This window comes from Haliotis cracherodii, unplaced genomic scaffold, assembly GCF_022045235.1.
Source record: "Haliotis cracherodii isolate W230 unplaced genomic scaffold, xgHalCrac1.p SCAF_7, whole genome shotgun sequence".
NCBI lineage: Eukaryota > Metazoa > Mollusca > Gastropoda > Lepetellida > Haliotidae > Haliotis > Haliotis cracherodii.
In genome coordinates, this window is record NW_027266330.1 from 22,528,980 (window position 1) to 22,543,982 (window position 15,003).

At 40.0% G+C, this 15,003-nt stretch overlaps 1 protein-coding gene across 2 annotated transcripts in view; it reads left to right on the forward strand.

Moving 5' to 3' along the window:
* LOC139447772 (uncharacterized) overlaps positions 1-15,003 on the forward strand; it is a 120,140-nt gene that overhangs the window by 63,994 nt on the left and 41,143 nt on the right. Inside the window, exon 1 of one of the 2 annotated variants that reach the window (XM_071229268.1) lies at positions 7,599-7,721. The exons of the other annotated variant lie outside the window; for it this stretch is intronic. The gene's annotated coding sequence lies outside the window, so the exon portion shown is untranslated. Of the gene's footprint in view, positions 1-7,598; positions 7,722-15,003 lie in introns of those variants that run through there. 2 annotated transcript variants of the gene reach the window in all.

Here is a 15,003-nt window from a genome sequence, read left to right on the forward strand (position 1 = left end):
GGATTTGGCACAAGTCGATCTGCATCCCACATTTGGCCAGGGATAAGGTAAATCAGAGCCGCTAATGTCACTCTCTCGACTAAATTCGGCAATTATCGAACTCTAAATGGCAATAATAAATTGCTTACCAGATACGACTAGGTTTTGTCCCTTGAGAATGCAGTGTGCTGATAAGCCTGGCAATTTATCAAGGTTTAGGGGTTCTCTGGATTTGCTACTCAGGCAGGGAATCGATGGCCCGGTACTTTACAATGTGCATATTCAGGGTAATTCAGGGTTATTGAGCCAGGAAATGGGACAGGTGTGAAGTTAAATGTGTTTCTCCGGACACAAAGTGGAGCATTTCGTCGGGTCAGTTATAATGGCGCTCACGGGCGTAGGTGCAAAACATCCATTTACCACAAAGTAGAAGATATTTTGGTAGCACCACAGATAATGAGAATGTCTGTTAGTCTTATTAGCTTTTTAACTGCATTACTGGTTTACTCGATTCGTCCACAGAGCCGATATTCCACGCATTAAGGTTTCATGTCGATTTAATAATAGTCCGGTCCACTTTCTGTCAGGCACGCCTAAACAAAAACTTGAATATATACCCAGGACAGGAGTCAGTGAGTATGGCTGCACACCGCTTTTAGCAATATTCAACCAATACCACGACGGGGGTACCAGAAATGAGCTCTACACATTGTACTCATGCGTGGAATCGAACCCGGGTCTTCGGTGTGACGAGTGGACGCTTTAACCACAAGGCTCTCCTACATACAACGCCTAAACACATACTATTGACAGGAATATCTAAACACACACTGCGAATAGGAATGTCTAAACATACACTTCGGATAAGAGCTTCTTAACATACACAGAGGGCAGCAATCATTATATCTAAACATACTAAGGACGGGAATGTCTAAACATACACTTCGGACAAGAATGTTTCAACATAAACAAAAACAGGAATGTCTAAAACTAAACTAATGACAGGAATCTCTAAACATACACTTCTTACAAGAACGTCTAAACATATACTAAGGACAGGAATGTCTAAACATCCACTAAAAACAGGAATGTCTAAACATACACTAAGGACAGGAATGTCTAAACATACACTAAGGACAGGAATGTCCAAACATACACTGAGGACAGGAATGTCCAAACATACACTGAGGACAGGAATCTCTAAACATCCACTAAAAACAGGAATGTCTAAACATCCACTAAGGACAGGAATGTCTAAACATCCACTAAGGACAGGAATGTCTAAACATACACTAAGGACAGGAATGTCTAAATATATACTAACGACAGGAATGTCTTAACATACACTAAGGACAGGAATGTCCAAACATACACTAAGGACAGGAATGTCCAAACATACACTAAGGACAGGAATGTCCAAACATACACTAAGGACAGGAATGTCTAAACATATACTAAGGACAGGAATGTCTTAACATACACTAAGGACAGGAATCTTTAAACATACATTTCTGACAGGAATGTCTAAATATTTACTAAGGACAGGAATGCCTTAACATACACTAAGGACAGGAATGTCTAAACAAATACTAAGAACAGGAATGTCTAAATATCCACTAAGTTCAGGAATGTCTAAACATATACTGAGGACATGAATGTCTACACATACACTAAGATAAGAAATGTCTAAATATACACTAGCGACAGGAATGTCCAAACATACGCTTCCAACAAGAAAGTCTAAACATATGCTAAGGACAGGAATGTTCCATATAGTTACCTACCCCGATCCCGATGAGAGACGCAAGTTTTCTAAAACAGATATAACAGAGATAAACGTAAAACAAATGTTCATTGATCTGTTTATGGTCTATTTTGAGCTAAACGACTTTTAAATGAGATTCTGCTCTCGTGTAAACGCATGAAATGAGAATTGATAGAACACAATCACGAACGTCATATTATTCCAGGATTTATGGCACCATCGTCGGTTTTGTCGGTAAAACATTACAAGCTGCTCACAAACCATTCCAGAGATAACTTGATGGATGCGCTACAGTTTATATCCTTACACACACTGAGGACAGGAATGTCTAATTCTATACTGCGGACAGGGATGTCTAAACATACACTGAGGACAGGAACGTCTAAACATATACCAAGGACAGGAATGTCTAATTATATACTGCGGACAGGTATGTCTAAACATACACTGAGGACAGAAATGTCTAAACATATTCTAAGGACAAGAATGTCGAAACATACAATAAGGACAGGAATATTTAAACATATACTGAGGACAGGAATGTCTAAACATATACTAAGGACGGAATGTTTAAACATATACTGAGCAGAGGAATGTTTAAACATATACTGAGGACAGGAATGTCATAAAAATCTACTGAGGACAGAAATGTCTAAACATATACTAAGGACAGGAATGTCTAAACATATACTAAGGACAGGAATGTCTAAACATACACCGAGGACAGGAATGTCTAAACATACACTAAGGACAAGAATGTCTTTACACACACTGAGGACAGGAATGTCTAATTATAAACTAAGGACAGGAATGTCTAAACATACACTGAGGACAGGAATGTCTTAACATACACTGAGGACAGGAATGTCTTAACATACACTGAGGACAGGAATGTCTTAACGTGCACTAAGGACAGGAATGTCTTAACATGTACTAAGGACAGGAATGTCTAATTATATACTTAGGACAGTAATGTATAATCAGATACTAAGGACAGGAATGTTCAATATAGTTACCTACCCTGATCCCGATGAGAGACGGGAGTTTCTCGTTTTCTAAAACAGATATAACAGAGAAAAACGTAAGACAAATGTTCATTGATCTGTTTATGGTCTATTTTGAGCTAAACGACTTTAAAATGAGATTCTGCTCTCGTGTAAACGCATGAGATGAGAATTGATAGAACACAATCACGAAAGTCATATTATTCCAGGATTTACGGCACCATCGTCGGTTTTGTCGGTAAAACATTACAAGCTGCTCACAAACTATTCCAGAGATGGATGCGCAACAGTTTATGTCATCCGTTTAAAAATACCCATAAAAACGTTTAAAAAAACTAAATTCGTTAGATAATCACCATGACCTTAATGAAAACTCTTTGTTCCTTGATGTCAAAGAAATCACCCAATTTCGTAGAACACGCCAACTTAATGTTTTTTCCCGTTTAAATGTTCAATTCCAAACCCAAAACTATTTCTCTAAACCGGACAGTGACAGACTAGTTCCACTGAAGCACAATATTCCGAATGTGCGACACTCCATTTCCTGAACTGACAGAAAGCTCTCTCCCACTCATCGCTTGCAATAAACCCTACAGCGCTTCTCTTAATGCATTACACTGGTTCGCAATTTGTATTCAGGACCTAATCAGTTTTTTTGCCTAAAAAACTCCAACATTTTCAGCCCTAATCTAATATAGCGTGATCAATTTAGTGAACTCTACAAGGATTTTGCTTCTCATATAAAACATAGAACAACACAAAATTATATTTGCAGGGGCTTATGGGAAAAATTAGACCTTAATTTCTTCGAGAACAAAACTCTAACATTGATAATGCTGATTGCTTCGCGGGCATAAGATCAAGGGAATATTTTGTTCTATGCTCTAATCTAATTTCTTTATCGATTCGATGAGTGTATATTCAATTATGAATTTCATGAAAACAGCGGGCTCGATGAAGCCAGAGTGGTGTTTAGGAGCCCTTTTCGGGGAATAATTGTGATGGTTCATTTAAACGCAACATGACTCACTTGTTCTCAACTGCCGATGAATATTTTTGTGCTTGTCAACAAAGCAAAAAGTGAAATGGTTCGAACGCACCAAAAACGCAATTTGCTTCAGGATTAGAAGACGTGGTAATCTAATTTGGATTTGTTTGAAAGGGGTTTATTTAATAATGCCAAAAAATGTTATAGTTATTTCCCCCGGATTTCATTCCAATTCCTGGCAAGGAAAGATAACTGCATTGAAATCCCACATGTAACCATGGTGTTCGCAACATACAATTTCATCTGAAACATTGCTATCAAGAAGAACAAGGGCATTTTCGTATATCTTATGCTGCTGACAATGACCTCCAAGTTGACGAAAAAAGGAAAGTTTAACGAAACGTACGTTTCGAGATAGGAAACGTAATTAGATAGGAATTTGCCTGGTAGTATACTTGTATATTTGTTGTTTAACGTGATACTCGGCAATAGTCAAGGTACATGTGGGGGCGGTCGGGTAGCCTAGTGGTCAAAGTGTTCGCTCGTCACGCCGAAGACCCTGGTTAAATTCCCGACATGGGTCCAATATGTGAAGCTCATTTCTGGTGTCCCTCGCCGTGATATTGCTGGAATATTGCTAAAAGCGGCGTAAAACCATACTCACTCACTCACTCACTCAAGGTACATGTATACAGCTGACGGTAAAGGATCCAGCAATGGATACCATGAGCAATGTTTCACTCCATCGGGATACGATGACACCAATCAGCTGACCTCCAGCTGACCTCCAACTGACCTCCATCTACACTGCCGGGAAAAAAAAGTATGCACCCTCGTTTGATGGGGGCAAAAATGAAACAAAAAAGAAGTGGCTATTCGGTGGAGAAATATTTTATACGTGTATCATTGATGTGATTTGGACCTTTTGTTTGAAGTGTTTTGGGCGACTTTTTCAGGCTTGTAGTAACGTTTGATAACGTTTGTAATGTTTTGGTCAAATCCAATTTTCAGAAGCGTAGGTTGCTGTGATTCTATACTTATCGGAATCCTTAGGTAGCGAGTTAGAAAAGCAACTGATGTGAATGATTAACACCATACGTGACGCTACTATATATTCATGTGATATTGTTAGTTATGTAATAAGTATTGTTTAACGCCGCCTCAGAATACAATTACAGTGATATCATGGTGTTCAAGCTTACATTTGGCATACAGCCCAAAGTGACGCAGATCGTATACATTTACCAATTTTTGGAAACCCAAGAGCACTGATATATGGAGCTGACAAGCCACATTTTATGGTGACCATATGTGTATTTTGAGAAAAGTTGAAAGGGTTTATGCAAACGTGGCATTAGTTTTGACTGAAGGATGGACTGGATTTCGGTTGATCATGCTGACGTCAATATCATCGCGTCTATCTCCTATATCACTGATACCATTGCAGTGAGATTTGTTTTTTTAAATGTGTTTCATGCACAAGTGTTACTTTCAGTTCATCAGCACTTCTGGCATGTGGTGGTTGTAATCACTTAGAAAGTTTATCTTTTACTTTGCCGAGTTTATGTTCTTACGATGCTATCAGATCGCTAGTATCTGTCTTGTATGGCGGAAGCGCGCGATCCGATTACGACATCAGAACACTTTACGGTACATTGAAGCAGAGCTGCTTAGAGTTCAAGATAAGGTTTCGTATTAACAGATACGGCACCGTTGCAATCTTTATAAGTAGCATTAGTAAGCGCTGACTCATGGAATGAGCAACATAGGATTACATTATGAAGCCCCACCGTCAGTGGATATCTGATAATTCATGTAACATTTTTTTAGCATCGTCTTTATCCTCCTCTTTAGTATCATCATCATCATCATGTTCATCATCATGTTCATCATCATGTTCATCATCATCATCATCATCATCATCATCACCATAATCATTATTTTAAATAGTATTGGTAGAAGTGGTGTGGTCTTATGTTTGCTGTAATTATTATTAATAGTAGTAGTAGTAGTAGTACATACAGATTAAAATAAAAAAATGCAGCAAAGAGGGTTTGGGTGATCCTGGCACAGTCAGGCTGGTTAGACTCATCATCAGCTCAGGGCCCTTGTCCCCTCTACATGAAGCCCAGACAGCGAATGGGACTTCCCAAGAAGCGCTGCCTTGTCAAACCCACCCAGAACTTTTCGGAGAATGTGAAGACTCCCCAACACTGCAGCCTTCTGCTTTACCCAGATTGTCAGAAGGGCTGTATTCCTGGTAGGAAACCCGGGTACACTCCCAATGTCAGTGAACAGATTGGGAGGTGCCCCACCTAAGGCACTGAGAACAAAGGGGAGTCGGACAACTTGGTACTTCGGATGCAAGCGTGACAATTCGAAAGCGAGGTCTGCATATTTTCCATGTCTCCTGAATCTTGTCAATCACATTAGTGTCAAAAGGGACAGAACATTCAATGATATAAATGATTCTTTTGGACTGATAAAACAGGACAAGATCATATTTACGTCTGAGGCTGTACATGGGCCTATTCCAAAGAATTTATCATTTTCCATGACGCCCTCTACACATTGTGGGTCGTACCATGGATGGACCTCTGTGTCAAAACCACAAGCAAGGCGAAGACGGTAAAAAAAGGATCGAGCCACTCCATCACGTCGCTCATGTACCAAAGCTGGGCATCCACTGACAATATGTTGTACAGTCCCATTAAATTCATTGCACAATTTACATTTCATATTATATTTTTATGCAAAATCACACATTGACAGTTTCGAGTGGGAAGTGAATGGTCCTGAGCAACAAAAACAAAGCCTTCTGTTTCACTTTTCAGGCCAGCCGACTTCAGCCAAGCGAAGTACTGTGCAGGGTTATTATTGTAAGTAGTAGTAGTAGTAGTAGTAGTAGTAGTAGTAGTAGTAGTAGTAGTAGTAGTAGTAGTAGTAGTAGTAGTTTACGAACAGACAACTGTGATTTACAATCATTTGAAGCAATCCATTTTCATCAATATTTATCACGTTCAAAATGGGACATGTTTCTCTTTGTTACGCATTTGTACCGTCCCGCTAGCCAAAGCTTCCAATATGACTCAAACCAGACTTTTGTTGGGCGTCCTGGCTGCATCATACCAGAGACGTTAAAAATGGTATTTGTTGTTACCCTGTCTGGTGCTCGGCATTATGAGGATAAAACGACTGGTCTGGTCGGAGTCACTATTCTGTGTCTGAGTAGGGTATGCGTCATGGTACGTGTGTGTCTGTGGAATGGCACTATAAATCCTGCATTTAATCTCAATAGTACAAGCACGCATACACACACACATGCACACGCTCGCTTGCACATACACACGCGTGCGCACACACACGCACGTTATTAAATACAATAATCTTGAACGCAACGTTAAACCCCTTTTCAATTCACTATTTATATAGGACGTGTAACAGATCCTAACGAAAGGAGAACACGATTTAAATGAGATGTGCCGCGGCGATACCGAAAACAAAATAACAAATCAGACACACAAACACAACGGGTCCTCCATCCTGATCCCTATCATCATCCAATCCCGCATCTGAAGCCTCTGCCGCCAACTCGGCGATCTTTGTCGTGTGACCACCAGCACACATACATCGCTTGATAACCCAGGTCATTTCAACAGCATTCCGATTAAGGTTAATTGCGTATAGAGGTTCTGTCTTTTAACGGGTCTACAAAACCATACATTCCCTGGAACACTGGTATTTTTATGACCAACTTGAAAGCCAGGAGGTCGGTCACGTGACACGGTGCCGTTACCGACCGGTAGTAATATTCAGCCCCGGCGTTCACCGGCCATATCTCTTTCCCCTTGATAGAAAGAGCGCGTGAGTGCGATAGAGAGAGATATGATCTGACAGAAGAGATGAATATTTAGCGTGAAAAATGCGAGTTAAAGAAATGTCTGATTGAGCCTTGGATGTACGTACCACTTGTAACCACTGACAGGTATGTACACGTCCACGTTGTTTCATAAATGTCCGTAAATTATTATTCAATACTTGGATCCAGACAAACGGTATTTTCTCCGATGGCTTCTAAATCCAGTAGTCTCGCTTTCCTATTTGAATAAAGACACAGTGTAACAAGTTATTCATCGGAAGATATAATACTCGTTAAAAAGACATTTCTGATATCAATGGGGTTCCCTTCATAACAGTCTGATTGTCATTTAATGACCAGGGAGAATCTAATGCATAAATGATAACACGACCAGTTCTCTATAAATACGTGTACAATCTGACTCGCAGAGACCCCAGACAACATTGCAACAGGTCGGCGATCATGATGGCTCTCTTGCTTAATGCGTCATAAATATGACATTAAGAAAGATCGAGACGTATCTCCAGGTCTGGGTAGGTCATTTTATCAGTACGACAAACGCATCTTTATTTCTTTTATTTCCTATAGAGCTAAATCAGGAGATTAATTGGGCGTCTTTATGGACGCACAACAATTTTGTTGTCTCGCACTTTGCTGTCGTTGTTGCGTCATCATGTCGTCCTTGTGAGACATAGGTGTCCACAGGAGCACGGATATAGGTGAATGGATTTTAGTAATTCTCATTGAGAAGTATAATGTTTGCTTATGCTGATTGGTTAGTTTGTACCATTAGCTCCAGTGGTGTCATAGCAACGTGACGTCATATGAACAACGCATTGATGTTCCTGGCATCACACTCGAAATTATGTCGTAAAAATAATAAACTAAGTAGCCAGATTTCTCAACGTGACATTATAAAACAGGTTCTAATAACCTACCCGCAACTCGGAACATTAATTAACTGATAACATCTCTTCGTATAAGGGGCACGGGTGGCCCAGTCGTCTAAGGCGCTGCGGTTCGCTTTGCAGAGTTGCGTCCCTTGGACACACCGGAAACCTATGATTGTGGGTTCGAATCCCGGTTCGCGCCGATTATGTTTCTTGGTTTGTCAGCACCATACCTGTGCTAGTGGGTTTCACCGAAGTGGTAAACGTCTGAGATCTGCATCACTTCGGGCTTTCCTCCCACATTAAGCTGACACGCCACGATATAACTGGAATACTGTTAAAAGCGGCGTTAAACCCAACACACTAACTCTTCATATAACTGATAACACTTAAGGGCATGGACGCAGGGCATACTGGCAATGTCTTCAAGGTGGCGTACGTGAGTAAAACGTCTAGAACCCACATTAAGCTCACAATCCGGGGTTTTATGAAGTTCAAATGAGCCTCTTATTCAATCATTATGAAACGTGTAGATATATTTTACATTAATGATTAATAGAGATAACCTACCTAACATGCTTTGTAATGGAAACTATAAACTGCTTCTCTGCTCTTACGTTAGCCTTGTTCCAATGTTGTACTCGATGTCCATGGATGTGCAGTAATTCTATCCTCACAATAGGCAAGTCGCCTACGCATATTTACCATCCAAAACTGGCTCCCACATACAGATATCGCTTGGATGAGATCAAGCGATATCTACATTGTAGATATCACTGCAATGAAATTGCATCACAATGCTTTGCAGACCATTGTGACGTCATTGGTTACTATGACGTCACAATCAAATGACATCACTAATGGATCTGCTACTGAAGCTGATAGCAGTGCTTTTTACACTTAAGACACTGCTTATGACTGTCTACAAACTGAAAAAGTTGGAAGAAGGATGTTGGATGATAAATAAAATCTCGTTGATATATTTGACATCAAAAGACACTCGGGGGAGATTCTCTGAAACTGATTCTCTAACTGAAATGAACTCTTGTTGCGTTGGTTAACTTCAAATTGTCTCTGGTATCAATTCAGTACTATTCTCAAGCGCGCCTCCATGTTCTTTGTATACACAAAACCTCCGTAAATATTTGTCAAAGCCCGTCACATAATTACATCAGTTTTGTAGATACGCAGACCTGCAATACAGAACAACTAAAACTTTGCACAACTCTTAAAATAGCAGAAAACGAAGAATTAACGAGAAGCAAGAACACACATAAATCCTGCCAGCCATTATGAATCTCTAAATATGCCGGCTCAATAGCATTTTATTGCCTTTATCAGTAATTTCAATACAATATGGCTTTGTGTCTCCCTGTGGCCGGCATCATGATTCTCTTCAGGCTTACTTTGAAGTGCCGTGGATGACATGATATATTGCAATGTTAGCCAGTCATTAAAGCTAACTAATGAGGCGAGGTACGTGTATTGATTGGGGAGAAACCCCTTTTATTCTCTAGCTGTTGTTGTGTTTACATAAAGATTGATACTTAGAATGCAATTGACTTGTCACTGGTTTTGTGATGGTTCTTTTGCAACAAGCTTACATGGATTACGTTACATGATGTATGTTATAGGATTCCATCCTGACAGTTAGAGGGGCGTTTTAATGAACCGATCAATTCTAGTTTGAAACCATCGGCTATTAAATGTTTCGCGAAGAGTATAATGTCATTTTCTGGATCATTTTTCCACATCTAGCAGTTCCATTCATTCTGCTCATAAATGTTCTAAAACAATAGTGAAAAGTTTTAAATCATTAACTGATAGGATATCTAAAGTGGCATCCTTTCTTGTTTATATGAAAACTCAACATATATTGGAAAATAAAACTTGTTCTTATATAGTTGTTTTAATAGTAAAGTTGTGAAAGAATAACGAAGAATAACGGAATGAACCTGGCAGTATATAATCGTCCTATATTACCAATATTGACGCACAGCAATTTTGTTGTCTCGCGTTTTGCCGTCGTTGTTGCGTCATTATGTCGTCCTTGTGAGACATAGGTGTCCACAGGAGTATAATTATATAATCGTCCTATATTACCAATAGCGGGGTGAATCTGGCAGTATAGAGTCACATTATAATATCGTCCTGTATTACCAATAGCGGGGTAAATCTGGCAGTATAGAGTCACATTATAATATCGTCCTATATTACCACTAGCGGGGTGAATCTGGCAGTATAGAGTCACATTATAATATCGTCCTATATTACCACTAGCGGGGTGAATCTGGCAGTATAGAGTCACTTTATAATATCGTCCTATATTACCAATAGCGGGGTGAATCTGGCAGTATAGAGTCACATTATAATATCGTCCTGTATTACCAATAGCGGGGTGAATCTGGCAGTATAGAGTCACTTTATAATATCGTCCTATATTACCAATAGCGGGGTGAATCTGGCAGTATAGAGTCACATTATAATATCGTCCTATATTACCAATAGCGGGGTGAATCTGGCAGTATAGAGTCACATTATAATATTGTCCTATATTACCAATAGCGGGGTGAATCTGGCAGTTTAGAGTCACATTATAATATCGTCCTATATTACCAATAGCGGGGTGAATCTGGCAGTATAGAGTCACTTTATAATATCGTCCTATACTACCAATAGCGGGGTGAATCTGGCAGTATAGAGTCACTTTATAATATCGTCCTATATTACCAATTGCGGAGTGAATCTGGCAGTGTAGAGCAACATTATAATATCGTCCTATATTACCAATAGCGGAGTGAATCTTGCAGTATAGAGCCACGTCATAATATTCTCTCATTTTACCAACAGAAAAACGGATATTGGTGAAATTATTTCCATCCTATGTAGGTTTCCCTCAGCATCATATTTTATTTGTTTCACGTTGATTGACTAGATCATGGCATTGGTCCATAATTGGGACTGTTTGCGAAGCGACGCTTAGCAACATGACGTCATATCAAATTAATATCAATTAATTAATTTTTTTCGGCGTCATGCCAACAATGAACTAATTAAGCTGACACCATAACTTGTGATCAGGAAAGCCATTTAAGAAATAAGAATATGGGCAATATAACATAACATAACGAACACAATACACAGACTTCCGGGTTATCTGCCTCTGGTGAAACAATGTAAACAGTTTCTCGACAAAACTCGGGGCAGACATCCAGTAAATACTCGTTGATAGTCGATTATTTTCTAAGCCTTCCTATGTTGTATATAGAAGAAATGGACTGAGAGCAGTATGGGTCCTCTCCACTGATGTATTGTGGTCGACAAATGATAGGCAAGGAAATCCAATATTTATATAAATCGTGTGCATGAAATTGATACCTGCAGAGTTCGCCCCCTAAAAAAGTACATCTTTCGTACATGATGATCATTTGTGAAAATTATGTTATCATTATGTCTATGCAGAAGATTAGGTTGGAGTAAATATTGTTGTCTGGCTCCATGATGCTGCGTGGTTATTGTTGCTCGGTTCCGATCATTGTTTTTTCTATGGAGATTGGTTTTGCTATGGATATTTTGAATCGCTTCAGCTAGCGGGATTTGTTTTATCTGTGGTTACTCTAAGAGGTCTTCATCATGCATTGCGCACATTGTACAAAACATGAGTGTTTAACTACGTGAAGGTACTTATTGCAATTTACAGTTTCCACAAACAAATACCCTGTATTAAATCTTTACGTCTCCCCCTACCTCCTAACTCCAGTCCCTCTCTTGGACTCTCTGAGGACATGTTTCTGAACTCCATTTGTTTGCCCACACTTTCTATATTGCCATCACTGCATGAGCACGTCACATTACTCCTTCAGTGTCTCTCGCTTTATTATTTCGACTCTTCCTCTCCCCCTGTCCTCTTCCTCTCTCTTCTCCTCCTCTCTCCTCCGTGTCTCGCCAGTCTCTTTCTTTGTTGTCCCCCCTCTCTCTCTCTCTCTCTCTCACTCTCTCTCTCTCTCTCTCTCTCTCTCTCTCTGGGGCGGTCGGGTAGCCTAGTGGTTAAAGCGTTCGCTCGTCACGCCGAAGACCCGGGTTCGATTCCCGACATTGGTACAATGTGTGAAGCCCATTATTGGTGTCCCCTCGCCGTGATATTGCTGGAATATTGCTAAAAGCGGCGTAAAACCATACTCTCTCTCTCTCTCTCTCCTCTCTCTCTCTCTCTCTCTCTCTCTCTCTCTCTCTCTCTCTCTCTCTCTCTCTCTCTCTCTCTCTCTCTCTCTCTCTCATAGTACTCATAAACGGTTCGGTTGGTTAGGTTTGGTCACTTCGTTGATTGCATGTATATGGAATCACAATTGGGAAGACAGATGCTCGTGATGCCAAAACTACTCATGCCCGCTCCAGACGCCATTATTTATAGACCATCATCATACTTGAATATTGTTCAGTGCGGCTTTAAACAACAAACACAATACATTCTAACACTATATGTAGGTATATCAAATGTACCTCTCTCGAAATACGTTTTCCCTTTTAGCTCTCTTCTCCATCACCGAATTTCCTTTACAATCTTTTTATCCTTAAATAATCCTAACTCTCTCATACATTCTCTTAATGTCTCTTCTTCTCTCTCTTCCCTCGTACGCTGTTGTCGTCCCGCTCTCTACCTTCACATTACTATATCCTTCTCTCCCTCCTTAACTTTCTCTCTTCTCTTTCTTCCTCGGCTCTTTTTAGGGGGCACGGGTGGCCCAGTCGTCTAAGGCGCCGCGATTCGCTGTGCAGAGTTGCGTCCCTTGGGCACGACAGAAACCTATGATTGTGGGTTCGAATCCCGGTTCGCCTCGATTATGTTTCTAGGTTTGTCAGCATCATACCCGTGCTCGTGGGTTTCACCGAAGTGGTAAACGTCTAAGACCTGCATTACTTCTGGCTTTCCTCCCACATTAAGCTGACACGCCGTGATATAACTGCAATACTGTTAAAAGCGGCGTTAAACCCAACTCACTCACTCACTCTACTTAACTCTCTCTCTTTCTTCTTTTTCTTCCTCGGCTCTTATAAGCCATTTTTCACTATTTCCCAATGCTTGCTTCAGCGTGTATTTTGCCTTACGACCACACTGAGCAAAGCCCGATGTAAAGTGTAGCTATTAACCATCGAACGCTCCGATATGCTGCTGCAATGGGGGTTCATCCAAGAGGTTGTGTCTTCTAATGGACTTTTGATTATATAGATAACCTAAAGAGAAGTTTATATGATTAGTTATAATTTGATATAGATCAATATAATGCATCATCTTGCTCTTAACAATAGCAAATGGAAGGCGAAGGGTGTCTGTTCGGATCTATTACGTGACTCTAAAAGCTATAGATTACCCAGATCAATGCTGGCGATATTTTCGAGCACGTGTTGAGGTTAACTCTGCGTGCTAGTGTCCTATTACCTCAGATACGATTTGAAAGAGATCAGACAATGTGTGTAGTGATGATATTTAATATTGTGCCCAAGTCAAGTAGTTGGTTTGGGATTATCCGGGAAACACGTTTTACACACGACTCAGAGCGTTCAATAGAACAAAACAGATAAAACTGGTTTCAGTGGAATCAAAGCTTCATTCGACAAATAAAGTCCCATAGATAAAAGAACATTTCCCTAAGGAAACTCGGTTTTCACAAAATATTGATCATATAGAAGCTGACCCAGAGTTCTAAATATCTCTTTCTTGAGTGAGTTGGGTTAATCGTTATTTTTAATAGTATCCTTTTCATATAAAAGGGTATAAATTCAGGTTTGGATATAGTCCAATGTTACTCAGCTGCAGACAGAAACGTCTATCAAGTTCGATTCGAACTCACGATCAGCGGATCCTGATAATGTTAAGGGACATAGTACTGCACTGGGAATGCCAACACTGTCTTTAATGAAAAAATAAAAGACGTTGGCAGTGTTTCTAACCAACGTGTTGTCAACTTCAATGTATTTAGTCTGCTGTGTGCTAAAGATAAATGCACTCTATGAAAATGCTATGGGCACCAGAAAGAACGAAGGACTAATCATACGGTTCATTTAGGAGCTCGGTTACCCCTCCTTATGGAACCATTGGGACTGCTCAAATAATAACAATACCATACTCTGGGTCATTGAAAGAAATCAAAATGACGCCATGAACGTTTGGTGATGAATGGGTCTTCAAACAGTAATCGTCCACAGTATCGACTAGAGAGTACATTTCTTGATATTGCTTTCAAGCGTTCCGCTAAACCAAAAACAAACTCCACTAAAAAAGAAAAGGACCGCACGTTCCTGAATTTGAAATTTGCAAACAGTGGAAATGATGCTTTAAACTGAAGTCACATTCTGATACAAATATCAATTTCCCTAAATGCCCCACACTATTTTCCAGGAACCACCGACAGTTTCATTTTAATACATGAACATCATGCCCTCCAGGTGGTTCGGGTATGGGGACGTGTTCCAGAACGTGAACTTGGACTGGCTTGAATTTATGCAATCTCACAAAAGTG